The 13,296-nt window shown below is 35.4% G+C and overlaps 1 long non-coding RNA gene across 1 annotated transcript in view; it reads left to right on the forward strand.

The window, feature by feature from the left end:
* LOC309441267 overlaps nt 1–13,296 on the forward strand; it is a 29,531-nt gene that overhangs the window by 8,287 nt on the left and 7,948 nt on the right. Inside the window, exon 3 of the long non-coding RNA XR_014184351.1 lies at nt 4,878–4,973. This is a non-coding gene — a long non-coding RNA (uncharacterized lncRNA). The remainder of the gene's footprint in view (nt 1–4,877; nt 4,974–13,296) is intronic.

The raw sequence follows: 13,296 nt of genomic DNA on the forward strand, positions 1-13,296 counted from the left end.
TATTTGGTTGTGCCATTTTAAATAAAGGCCACTGTGAAAGAATATCATCACTTCGACTGGTTATAAGAAGTTTTACTTTTTTCTTTTCAAAACAGAACAACACAACCCTGGAATTACAAAATGTAGGATGTGTTATAAACTGCCAGCAACTTTTACAGTACTGAATAATTAATGGTAAATTCATCTTTGTGATAACATCAGGAGAAATTCTCTGCATGTATCAGGGAATTAAGGTCATGGCCCATCCCATGGAGGAATCTATCATTAATTATTCAGTATCGTAGAAGTTGCTGGCAGTTTATAAACATGACCCATCATGGACCATAAAAAAAGCTTACTGAAATGTCTACATTTATACATATGCTTTAAACCAGGGATTTTATTAGACCAGTAAGGGTTTGCAAACAGTAAAAATAAATTATGTTCCTGAGGGTCTAGCTCATTTCTTCTTCTTGAGGATATAATCTCAGTGGTACTTACTGCTGTTTGAAAATAAAATAAGATTTTCATAAGTCATCAGAAATTCTGTTCTGAACAGAGAAATGGGGGGACACCCCATTGAATATGAAAACGTTATACTTTTTGTAGAGTCAGTTTTCAGTGTAGCTAGTTTCTCTGCATGATTCTGTAGTAGAGGGAAATGGAAGTAAATTAGACTTTGAGAAAACAGGTCCAGATGCAGACATCCTGCTGTTTAGCTGAACTCTTATTTGGGGTTTATACAACCAGTAGTGACTTGTACTTCAGCTGAGACCTACACTGTATCTATTTAGAGAACTGGGATTTTTGTTCCATCTTTAATTGATTGTATCTTTATAACTGTGTATCTTGAAAGTACCTGTGTGGCTTTACAATTGTCCTAACCCAATTAATTGTAACAATGGTGAAATGGAACTGTATGAAACAGAACAGGGAGATCAGATAGCTCAGTTACACAGCAATATATTTTTGGAGCACTTAATCCTTTTTATAACATTTTGTGCTTTCTGTTCTTTCCTTTATAACTGACACTTAGGTGTCTGTTCTTCTTTAGTCTGTAATACATCTTTTGAAGCATGGTGTTCCAAAGAACTCCTTTTGCTGTAGATATTTGAGATCAAAGCCAGTACCTATCAAACAAAACACCTTAAAACCAGTTTAGTGCATAAGTACATTTCAGCAAGAGGAAAACATTGCTCAGCTAACAACAACAGTTTTCATGTATAATGCAATGCAAGACAGTTGATATATCCACAGTACAAATTAATTCACTTTATGAAGTGAACTGAGTTAAGGGACACAAAATAATTGCATTATGCTACTGTGGTGCATATCAAACTACCTTTCAGGTAGTTTGTATTTGTAATTCTACTTAAAATATTAGATGTAGAAAATGTTCCTGTTGCTCAGCTACATTTAACATGGCAAATTAGTTCAATTAAAATATAGCTGCCCCCTTAAATTCTAAAGTTAACTTTTCATAGAGTATCAAGGTGCTGTCAGTAAATCCAGACTACTCAAACTAATGCATAATTAAGAGCTGTAATACTATGAATAAATATATTGCTCAAATGTATAACATAATGAAGGTATAGCTCATTTGTGTCTGCCTAACTTTGTGATCTTTTTAAGATTAACAGCAATCTAAGCAACATTGCAAATACTACAAAATCCTAAATATTTCTGAATGAGGATTCGGAAAATATTACATGTAAAGTACATCCTGGATAATCTTTGTGGATAAAATGTTATCTGCAAGTGGAAAATGTAGCTTCTTTCAAATTTTTTTAATCTCCTCCTTAATGTCTCTGTTCCCTGTGCCTCGCTGCGCTGAGCCGGGCTGCATGGTTCAGTGCAGGAGGAAAGCAGAGGGCAGTTTATGGGCGGAGAGAATAGCCCATGGTCTCTCTATTATGTTGCTTTATACTTACCATATGTCTATGAAACACAGACAGATAAAAGAACTCCTAATAGCTCTTCCAGGATGATCACACAGCACCAGTTGGAATTTAGACTAGAGAAAAGTGCTTCTCATGATGCATAAGGAAGTGTGATCATCCCATCAAAACATGAGAGAATATTATTAATCTGTATTAAGAAGGCTATTGAAATGGAGTATGATATCCTGCCAGCTGTGTTTTAGAATTCTCCCTGCTTTCATTTGAATTACAAAGCAGGAAAACCCATAATCGGTGCAAGGCATGGAAGTGAGGAAGAAGGAAGTGATTTAAAAGCGTTTAATTTCTCAGATCTGAAGGACCTGGGAGACCAGCTCAGTTCTTGGTTTAAACAAGAGCAGCCATCTGACATGCTGTAGCTCCCCGGAAAATACAAGTCAAAAAAAGTCTGGGCTGTGGGAATAAAAAACACACTATATTTTTTCTTTAATTTTGATCTTTGACATGTAGGAATTTACTAATGCAGAGATATTTTTTTTCTACGCCTTGCAGAAAAGTTACATGGACACATCAAAAGTCTGATCCTGCATCTGTGAGGCTGCATGTTCAGAAGCACCAGTTTATCCACATTTTGATCATGGCACTGCGTGGTTGTTATAATCTTCTACAGCATTAAAGCAGTTGAGAGATTTTTGTGATTCTGGACCCTAACTGTGCTCTGCAATAAAATAAAAATGGCTTTCAGGAATGGCAGCCAGTATGAAATGTTGATGTAGAAACTGTTTCCTACACAAGAAGTCACACCACCACTCTTGAGCATATCTATGTTATGCATTTTAAAGTGCACAGAACAAATATTCCGAAGGGAAAGGGCATACGTTATTGCAGCCCTAGGGTAATACCAGAGGTATAGGATTGATTTTGTTTGGTATTTATTCAGCTATTCTGAATTAAGTACATCACTACTCTGCAACACTGCATTATGCAAAGCCCTGACATACCATATAGTCTCCATGAAAAATTACCTCTCTGTATATATACATATATATATGTATATATGCTCAAAATAAAGTTGAGATGTAATACCACAGGTCAACTCAGCTTATGAAAATGTGCACCAAAAATACGCTTTAGGATTTCTGAACAGAATTTTGTGAAACAGTTTGTTAGGTCTGATGTTTTGTTGCTCTTGAAGTTTAAGCATGTTGTATTTCTACTCCAATCCTATAGCTTTTCTTCTAACAGGTTGATAGCTGCTGAATATGAATGCCTGGTTAATGCAAGTCAGTGGAGCTCACCAGGTTAGGTCTGGACCATTTATGTGAAGGAGCACTTTACAAACAAGGCCACTGAGATCAACATCTCTACACGGCTCAACTACGTGAAGTAGCTTTAGAGCAAGGGACCTGCCACTTCAGAAATGATCAGTCCTTCTCTTGAAGTTAAATATCCACAGCTAATTAAAAGGGCAATATAATTTTGTGGCAAAATTGCAGGGCAGGTAGGACAGTGGGGAGAAAAAAGGAAAACTTGGAGATGGTCTTGCAAATGTGCTACAGAACAGTAGATAAAGCACATAAAAAGTAATTCATGTTCCTATATCTTGTTACAGGTCATCACAGTAACTATGTCTATATGAAGATGTACACCTGTGAGTTTTTCAAGCTCTACCAGAAATACTTTTGCACAAAGATCCCATAATTGCTGTTGGTAAGGGAAGCAAGTACCTTTGTGTCGCCTTAAAAAATAAATCACTCACAAATGAGTGCTTCCCTTTCCTAATAAATTGAGCATCACGTTAATGCTTACAACTATCAACATTAATTTCACTTTATTACTGCAACAGAACATGAAATTAAGATATTTGAAAAAATTATTTATTTTTCTCATGTAATCCATGAGATTTATTACAGTTCAAATGACTAAAATGTTTGGAAGAAGACATGTATTTTATGAGCATTTAAAAAGAGAATATGTTTCACTGAAATGTTGACACAGAATATAGGAGCTGATTAGACATGCCCACTGCATTGTTTAGGCATGAACTTGAAGAACTCAGGGAGTCTGGGGGGATGTAATGATACCGACATTATGCATGGCAATGTTATAACTTGGGAATTAAAACTATACACACCACTTGTTTCCAAGTTTTGTATCATACCTTTATCTGGAGTAGAATTGGTAAAACCATGAACAACAACAACAATCCCCTCCCTAGCCTCTCCTCCCAAAAAATCAACCGCCACTATATATGTATAAACCTAAAGATGTTTATCTCGAGTAAAATGTTTTCCTCTGATGAATAACAAGTGTAATAAGTTGTCTTTCATTTTAGTATTTTTTAATTCCACTCAAATCTGAGCTTCTAGTATAAATTATTTAGATCAAGAAGTAAACTTATGTTTCTAATGGATTACTTGTGGAACAGAGCATGCAGTAATAAAATGAATAATGGAGGGGAATTTTTAAAAATTGCAAACTGACCTTTGAAATGTCAGAATTTGGATGTTTCCTGTAATCAACATTCTGTGATAAATGAGAGCAGTAAATGTAAAGATCCTTGGTTCAAAAGTGTGTGTAATTGAAATCCAATGAGAGATCGATAGCCTTTTGGTGACCTTTTCTGAAAAGGTCAAATGACAACATTTATGGGAAACTTTTCTTATAGTCGGAGGATGATTATAAATGGATTTATTGCATTTCAGTGTTCTAGCCGTGGAGGAAAACTATGCTTCTGTGTGTGAGTTCCATATATTTGTATGTGTGTAATTTTCAGTCATTCACCCTTGTAGGTCTGTAAATTTTGTGCATAAAAATACACATACACATATCTTCATGTATATCTGAAAAGTTATGTTTAAATTGTTATCAATGTTCCTAAATTAGTGAAAAGTTACTTCAAACATACAAAATGTTATCTAGTTATTTTTAAGTTCTTGGGGACACCATAAGAGAGTTGAACATGAACTCAGTGGGAAATTGTTTTCATTCTACCAACAGTGACAACGTATTGTAAATGAAATCATCAACAAATGCTCATATCACATCATCAGAATCCACACGACCCTGTGGGAAGCAAGAGTCTCACTTGCAAAGGTATGTTAAAAATAAGTCATTTTGAGGCATTTTGGTCTGAGTAACTGTTGGAGAATGTTTATGTGCTGATCTGAATGCAAGTAGCACCAGAAAGTCCACAATGATTTGAAGATGTAAATTAGACACAGTCATCACCAGGACATCAGATTTCTGATGTCTGCCCTGCAGTTTTGTAAAATAGTTGAAATGACGATGATATGCTATTCATTTCTCTGAATGATTTATATGATTATTTCTTTTGTGGTGAAATTATATACACATGTTCAGCTTTCAGTGAGGACCTGCACTACTTGATTTTTTTTCTATCTCCTTAAAAATTTATTCTTGAAGAGCTATTTTGAATGTTTCTGTGAGAAAAAATGGATTATGAGCCATCTTACACCTCATTACAAAAGCTTCATGTGCTTGTAGCTTAAGCAAAATTGCTTAAAAAATTGGTTATTACATCAATTTTATTGTGAAGTACTGGAAAATCATATAGACAACATTATCTTTGGCTGGACTGTGTTTTACAGTGTGTGAGAATTAAGATCAGGTATACAGGTTGCAGAAAATTAACATTTATTGAAATATATGAGGAAATGATGAAACTATTTTTTTAATATTTGACTATCCAAGGTGTTTGTTGTTATTTTTAATTACATGCTGTTACACTTCCATAAGTTCAAAATGTCTTCTCAAAATTCCCAACTGCCAATGAAAGCATTTGACTTTTCTTATGTAAGATGTTAATTTAAGAAGAAATGGAAAGGGTGGGAGATTCTGCAGTGTATGGATGTTTTATTAGTAAAGCTGATTCTTTTATATAGTGTCAGCTATGAAAAGATAATCTATAAGACATTTTATAGTTCTGTAACTTTTGCGTTGCCTCCAAAATGTTTTTTTGTGGTTTCCTCCCATTAAGCAGAGCTTGAAATCTAGTTATGTACATATTTATTCCTGTCTTTCCAGTTATCCTCTTCACTTTTTGGCTTAAAGTCAGGAGAGTGACTCACTCCAACAGTTTTTTGGAAGACACAGCAGGTTTGGGCTTGAGTGCTGGTACTGTTGGCTTGTCTCATAGGGTTGTCCCAGTTCTTTCAGTATGACCTTCAAAACACTACTGGCTTCCAGGGCTGCCTCAGCTTGCAGATACTCTATTCCACTCCTAGTCTCAACCCAGTTTCCTGAAGACCATGACTTTGGTCAATGTCTGCACGTGGATGTCTTCTTGCACCTGTCTTTGTGCTCAGCTCCCCCACAGGCACATTTTACATATTTGATAATTTCAGTCAGGTTTGAAAAAGTCTCACAAATACTAAGGTGCTGCATGTTCATTGAAAACAGGCATCCTAATACATGAGAGAGCTTCTTGGCAGTTCAGCTCTCATTAGACACCAGAGCATCCACACAGAAATACTCTCTCAAATTGTTTCTCACTCACTGAGGACGTTCAATGAGAATTTGCACTTCTGGACACCAGAGAGTTGAGCCACAAGGCAGAAATCCACAGGGGCCTGCTTAAGGTAGTTTTACTGTTCGCAGAGCTGTTTGCTTCCTTCATGGAAATTCAAATGGAGATCTGAGAGCCCAGCTCAGTTTTTGTCTTCTTTTGCATCATTCATAATTAATGAACTAACAGAGATAATAATATGATTACTCTGATCATAGTAAACAGGTTTGATGGCTCTGGTGACAAGTAACATGCTCCTTTCTCTACTGGTTCTGTGCTTGTAAGAGTATAAATGGAGTGAGGAGGGGAAAAAATAAGAGATTTTACAGTGTAAAATAGTAACTATAACTGGGCATAGAAATAAATTTGCAGAAAGGTAAGTAATTTTTACCATGGGCACCTAAGAGTTGAAGCGCAGTTTAAATTGAATTTAAAAGTCTACTTCCATATGAGAAAATAGCAATATGTCTTAAGTGACATATTTCATTGATATACAAGAATATAACGCCAAATTGCAGCGATGAAAAGCACAGGTGCTCTGAACTTTAAGTGGCCTGTTCTATTAATATTTCTTTACAGTATGCAGCATTAACTAATTTTGGAACTATCCTAAAGTTAAATGTCAGGTATTATTTCACACCATTATTCTGCAATCCAAAGCTTGTGCTACAAGTTGCAATGTGTCATGTTTTTATTTGCGTTAGGAGATGATTTGATATTGCAGACAAATAGGAGCTGGAGTCTAATGTTTCTGACATGGCTGACTGATGTATTCTATATTAAATACAGTAAGTAGAAACAGGCCAGCAACATCCTACCTCATTATTATTGTAACTTCTGATTAAAAGATGGGTTATGTTAAGACAGCTTTGTCACAATCTTCCTTCGAAAGACAAACTAAATAGATTTAAATTCAGGCAGTATACACAGCATGTCAAATGGTTGTCTTTCAAAGTAGTGGAAGGAATTGCTTCCTTTCTTAATAGTTTTGGTCTTCACTATGAAATGAGCTTTCAATAAACGACTCCTTTAGCAATAGCATGGATGAGAATAGTAAATTAGAAGCGTAAAAGTCAATGAATAGGTTAAGAATGCAACCTTTTATTAACTTATTTTTATACTTTGGGTAAATTTCCAGCACTGTGTACATATTCCTTTATTATACTAAGGAGATTTGCATTTTAATTCACTGCACATCATGAAATTTTATAAACCTTTGCCAAAAATAACAAATGTCATAACCTTGGATGCTCCAGTCTTTTGCTTTACCAAAAAGGTATGTATGTATGAAGACCTTAAATCCATCACAAGGTTACATACTGTGGTATTAACACAAGATTTAATTTTAGCAATGATATATAAGATGGCATATTGTTTGCACATTAAATCCTTGGACTGACTTGTCCAGTAAGGAGTAAATATTCAGAAGAATAATGACTGTCTTCATGTGAGCTAACGTTTTGCCCAGAGATTTGCACTTGTCTTCATAGTTTCTTTCTAAATATCAAAGAGTGAATTGGGCACTTGGAGATGCAGTTACTGAATTTTGCTTTCACAATTTAGTTTGCAAATGTATATTACATTTGCAGAAAGTGAGGTCAGGCCTTGACTTAGTTTTAAAAATATCTGTCATGGTAAAATATTTGTCCCTCCAAAATGAAACAAACTGTTCAGCTGTCAATGGGAAAGAATGGTTCAAAGACCTACTTTTTGTCTGGTACTTTTTACCAATAAAATCAGTGTGATGTTTACCTGAGCAGATACTCCATCAGGGATATATTTTGAAATGAAGTGGTAACAAATCTAAGATGATTTATGAACTGGTAATGCTGTGAAACAGATTTGAAAGTCCTCAGAAAGTTGCCTCCATTGATACATGAGAAAACTTGATCTAATTTATGTAAATTTTAATGTTTATCTCTTGTTCTCTTTAACCTCAATGAACTCAGAAAGTTAAACTTTTCATGATGCCCTGTGTAAAAACTTCTGTCTTAACTAGAATAAGCATCAGCTGCTTCACTAGTTGTGTGAGACTGTCCTGGATTTTATGAAGAGATCAATTCTGGTTCATTAAGATCATTATTGGGCTATAGGAAGTTGCAATAATATGCAAAATTGTTTTAAAGTGTTGTGGGTTTTTTTTTCATGTGTGTGTTTTTTGTTTGCATTTTTTTTTTTGCGGGGTGTGTGTTTTGTTTTGTGTTTTTAAGAAAGTGTACATGCCTTGAGTTAAAATTTCTCTCATAGATTGATAGGGTCCAGACTTATTATAGTATTAGAAAGTGTGTGTTTTGTGAAAATTCATCTAAAGAAACAAACCCCACCGAGTTGGCTGTTACGGCAAGCATACCTGAAATACCACCAAATGCCACCGTTTTGTCTTCCTGGCATGCATGTGTCCTTTCACTGTGTTTGGCCCAAGATAATTACAATGACAGTGTAAGAGTTATGCTTTTGGGAAGATGGAAGATATCTGTGAACCAGTATAATCCTAACATTTCTGCAGCTTTACCTGATAAAGAAGTTCCAGTAGAAAAAAATGCTGAGGTAATTCGTAAAGAAGACTTTCTACTATCATTATATTTTCAATCACTGAAAAGAAGTATGGCATTTAGAAATGCCAGTTTCAAAAGATAAAGGTAGCTTCAGGTTTTTTTCAGTTGTTCTTTAGATACTTCTATAAAAAGAGCTTGTCATTATCATTTTCCTTTCATGAACAGAATTCAAAATGCTGATGCTACCAACTTCCAGCTTTGTGGAAATAAACAATTCATGTTCATCCAACACAGTCCTTGATGTAGAAAGTGTAGGCATCTATAGATATGTGATGTCTTGCTGTTTGAAAGGATATTTGAAAAAAAGTATTCAGGAGATGCACTGAATTCACTCAGGACCATTTCACATGTTCAACCCACAGAAAAATTTCAAAAAATAAAATAAAATAGCCAGTAAGATTTTATTTTACGTAAGTATTTATGCTTTTACCTCTATAAGCACTAAACCCAGTGTGTGTGTATATATATATATATATATAGATATATAGATATATATATATAGATATATATGTCTTTGCAGGAGTTTTTGCATGTGTCAGTCCTAGAGGGTAACAGAAGGCTTGGATATTATTCAGGTGAAAGACTGAAAACTCTGAAAACTGTTAAAACCGCAAGGTTTGCGCTTGGCTAAGAGAAGACAGGAACTCCGCACTGACAAAGCCACTGCAAAAGAGGACACCCCTCTATAATCAGAATTTAGCACAGGCAATATACTTCAGTGTGCAAGGACATGTGGCTGTTTTTCTAAGTTTTAATCTCTATCCTTGAGCTACTGTTGTCCAAAATGGCAATAAAAGGGACCTTCCCTGCCTTTTGCTTTTCATTATTGCAGGTGGGAAATGACAAAGCAAACTAAACAAGCCTTCAGAAATCATACCATCAAATCCAATAGGATGATTTCATTTGACACTTTTCCTGGAATATGATTCAAAAAATACAACCACAGAGAACTAGGAAACATGAACAAAGTTAGGAGATACCACATAGTTTTAGTTTAGTTGCTTTTAAAAATTTTTAAAATATTTTCTTGGATGGGGCATAAGCAACGCCTATGTAGTCACATATGCCTGAGGTAGGTGATGATGCCGGTTGGATTGCTGATCGGCTACCAGTAGAAATCACAAGGATTAAGGCTTGAAGGACTGTGGACTGCTGCAATGTGATCAGTGACTAGTGGATGGTGAGAAAATGCTGAAAATTACTGTGAGATTTATAATGGTTTTCCTCAAATACTCAAAGTTCAGACCTGGCGGTTGGTGTAAGGAGCAGATGTTTGACTGCTCCTGTGATTTGAGACAAGTATGGTGATAAACAGTCTGATGTGAAATGAGCAGCAATGGATTCAAACAGGGTTCAGGGCAGATATATACACAGTAACATATTATATGTGGGATGAGCAGCTTACTGAAGATTCAGAGCTTGAGTTCTGACACTAAGGTATCAATCATGTGAGATTTGTATCGAGAGGTATTTGCTTTCTGCCTATAGATAAAAATCTCCTGTGAATTACTTGAGAGATTTGCATTTAAACTTGTTCTTCAGCCTAAATGTGAGTCACGTGCTTTTCTTTTTGCTTTGTCGTGAAAAGTATTTTTAAAATACATTTGTATATACTTCACAAAAAGTACATTTTCTATACTTTATATATGCTTATGTACATCAAATATAATCTGTTTGGATACACCGGTAACTCCAGTGGTCTTGGTTGTTCAAAACATAATGAGATTTTGTGTGTGTGTGTCTGTTAAATCTGCTGTTTCTCTAAATATTCCATCTCTAACATGTACAGTTTCAAACCTCAGTTATTCTTCCAAGACTGTAATGTATTCAGATGGTATAAAGCATCATGCTTGGTGGACACTGAATCTGAATGTAAAGGAAAATTCAGATGTTTAGTGTCTCTGTGTACAACTACGGTATCAATATGCTGAAAATGTGGTAGGATTAAGTTTTATTTTTTCTTTTGTTCAGGGCTATTTCTGCTTAGAACTGATAAAGTATTATCTTTCCATTCTATGCTTTTGCAATTCTTAAATTTTGTCCTTAAATAATTAATTTTGGATTTTTTTTTTAATATATTTTGTCTCTGTACACATTAGAGTATTTGAAGCACAAGGCATTCTCTTAATGTATCCACCTGTGGAAAAGAAGCTATTACATTACTAAACTTGCTGCAAAGAACACTGACATCCATGTTGGGGCAAAGCTAAGAAAAATAATTTATTCTAAATTTTAAAAGATACAGTAGACTTCATTGACATAAAATCTAGTAATTGGCATTGTTATATAATGGCAATTAAAAAGCACTATAAAGAATGAGGTCTGATGCACAGACTACCTATAAGGCTAACTGTATGAGAAAAAAAAATGTTCCATGAAGGAAAGATACCATGTAAATGGAAAAAGCGAATATTCCATGATTTTATATACAATCCTGGTGAACAGACAGCATAAACAGAGCTTTTGGAAAGCTATGGCAATTTGAAACTACCATGGAGAAATACAGATGAGTGACAAAATGTATATATTTAACTTCTAGTCTCCAACCTAGTTCAGCATGATGGATTAGGAAAGTCTAAAGCACAGAAAACTGTGTGGCTTATTTGATACAAAGATTTCTGTACCTCCTCTTCATCCTTCTCCTAGCACGTGTTTTTCTCACTGTCCTGATTTCCCTGTGTTCTTACACACACGATTAATGAATATGTAACTTTGAGCTCTACAACTTTTCTGCCATCTTCAGAGGTTTGTGAACTGAGCCCTTCCAGGCATTCCCAAAGGATGCAGGCACTCCAAAGTCTTTTTCATATCTTTATGTGAAAATACTTCATCTCCCTTTTGTTGTTTTTCTTATCTGGTCTACTTCTGTTATTCACAGAGAAACTTTATCTGCTCATGTGCCCAAGAGGTGGTGGATTAATGTAATTTTTCTGCAGCTTCCAATTCCACTCCACCCCTATTATCTCTTTAAGACCCTAAGGAGTTTTTACTTAATTCTTTTTTTTTTTTGTATGTCGTGATCATTATCTTGACTTCATCCCATTAATTACTGCCACACATCTTTATTGAACCTTACAGTCTGAAAATGAAATGTAGAAAAACATTATGGGCTTGATCCCGAATGTACTCAGTTAAATGTAATATTTCCATGTGATTTTCAGTGGATTTTCAATTAGGTGATGGTTCCCCTTTGAAACAATTAAAAAAAGTAGCTAGGCTTCCTGAAAAAAAGTTATGATGTTATTTTCTGGATCAGGCCTGAAGTTCTTTGTTCCAGCAAATCCCTGGAGCTGGAAAACTAAAGGATTAGCTGACTGAAACTAATGGCATTAAATCAATTGCTGCAAGAATATATTTAGGCTGAGCATTAATAATAAGGGAGGCTGGATGGCATAATGATGGAGCACTGGCCTGGGATTTGGGAGGTCTGGACTGCATTCTTGGCTCAGCCAGTAACTTGCTGGGCGACCTCAGGAAAGTCACTTTACTTACTGCTGCCTTATTAAAAAGTTCCATGTGGAACGTGCTTTGAACTCTTCTGACGTTTAGTGTTATATCACCGCTGTAACTATTGTAAACATGTAGGTGAAATCTATTAAATGTCAGCCAGAATGAAAGTGGTGACTGCCTATGGTTAAAGAACATTTTATGGAAACTACTTGAGACTCCTGGCAAATCTGTATTTCCGAAATAATCTCATACAAGAAGTGGAAGAAATACGAAGTTGCCCAAAGCTTTTTTTTTGAGCCTCGCAAATAGCTCTTTATGGTGGTGTGAGTTATTTAATAATGATATATTGTGCAATGAAAGATAAAACTAGAAGGATGTATCAAGTGGGATTCTGCAGGAGTTTATCCTGATTATTGTAGCAGTCAGCCTTTTCATTAGGGCACAAAATAAGATGCACCAGGAAGGAATATAGAATATCAATGATGATGGAGAGCAGTGGTCTGTTTTAGATAGTAATTTTGTTGATAGCCACTTCATACCATATTTTTTTTAATGGGTCAGAGTTCAACTGTTTGTAGGAAGATCAGCTGCACATTACCAGTGACAAAATGGCGGGATTTGGGGCTACGGCAGGAGAAGAAATCATCAGAGTGAACTAAGCAAGGTGTGATTTTTGAAATTGGCTGGGTTTGCTCTCTCTTCACTAGGAAGCTAAGAATGAGGTGAATCAAATGGAGCCATCAAAGGCTATCCTCGAGAAAGTGTGGAGGATTTATGAAGTCCCAGACCCTGGAAAAGGGCAAATGCAATCCTTATCTTTGAAAACAGGAACAATAGAGGATCAAAGAAATTAAAGACCAGTAAGCCTTCCCAGAAAATAAATACT

The sequence above is a fragment of the Streptopelia decaocto genome (assembly GCF_964273445.1).
Source record: "Streptopelia decaocto genome assembly, chromosome: 6".
Lineage (NCBI taxonomy): Eukaryota > Metazoa > Chordata > Aves > Columbiformes > Columbidae > Streptopelia > Streptopelia decaocto.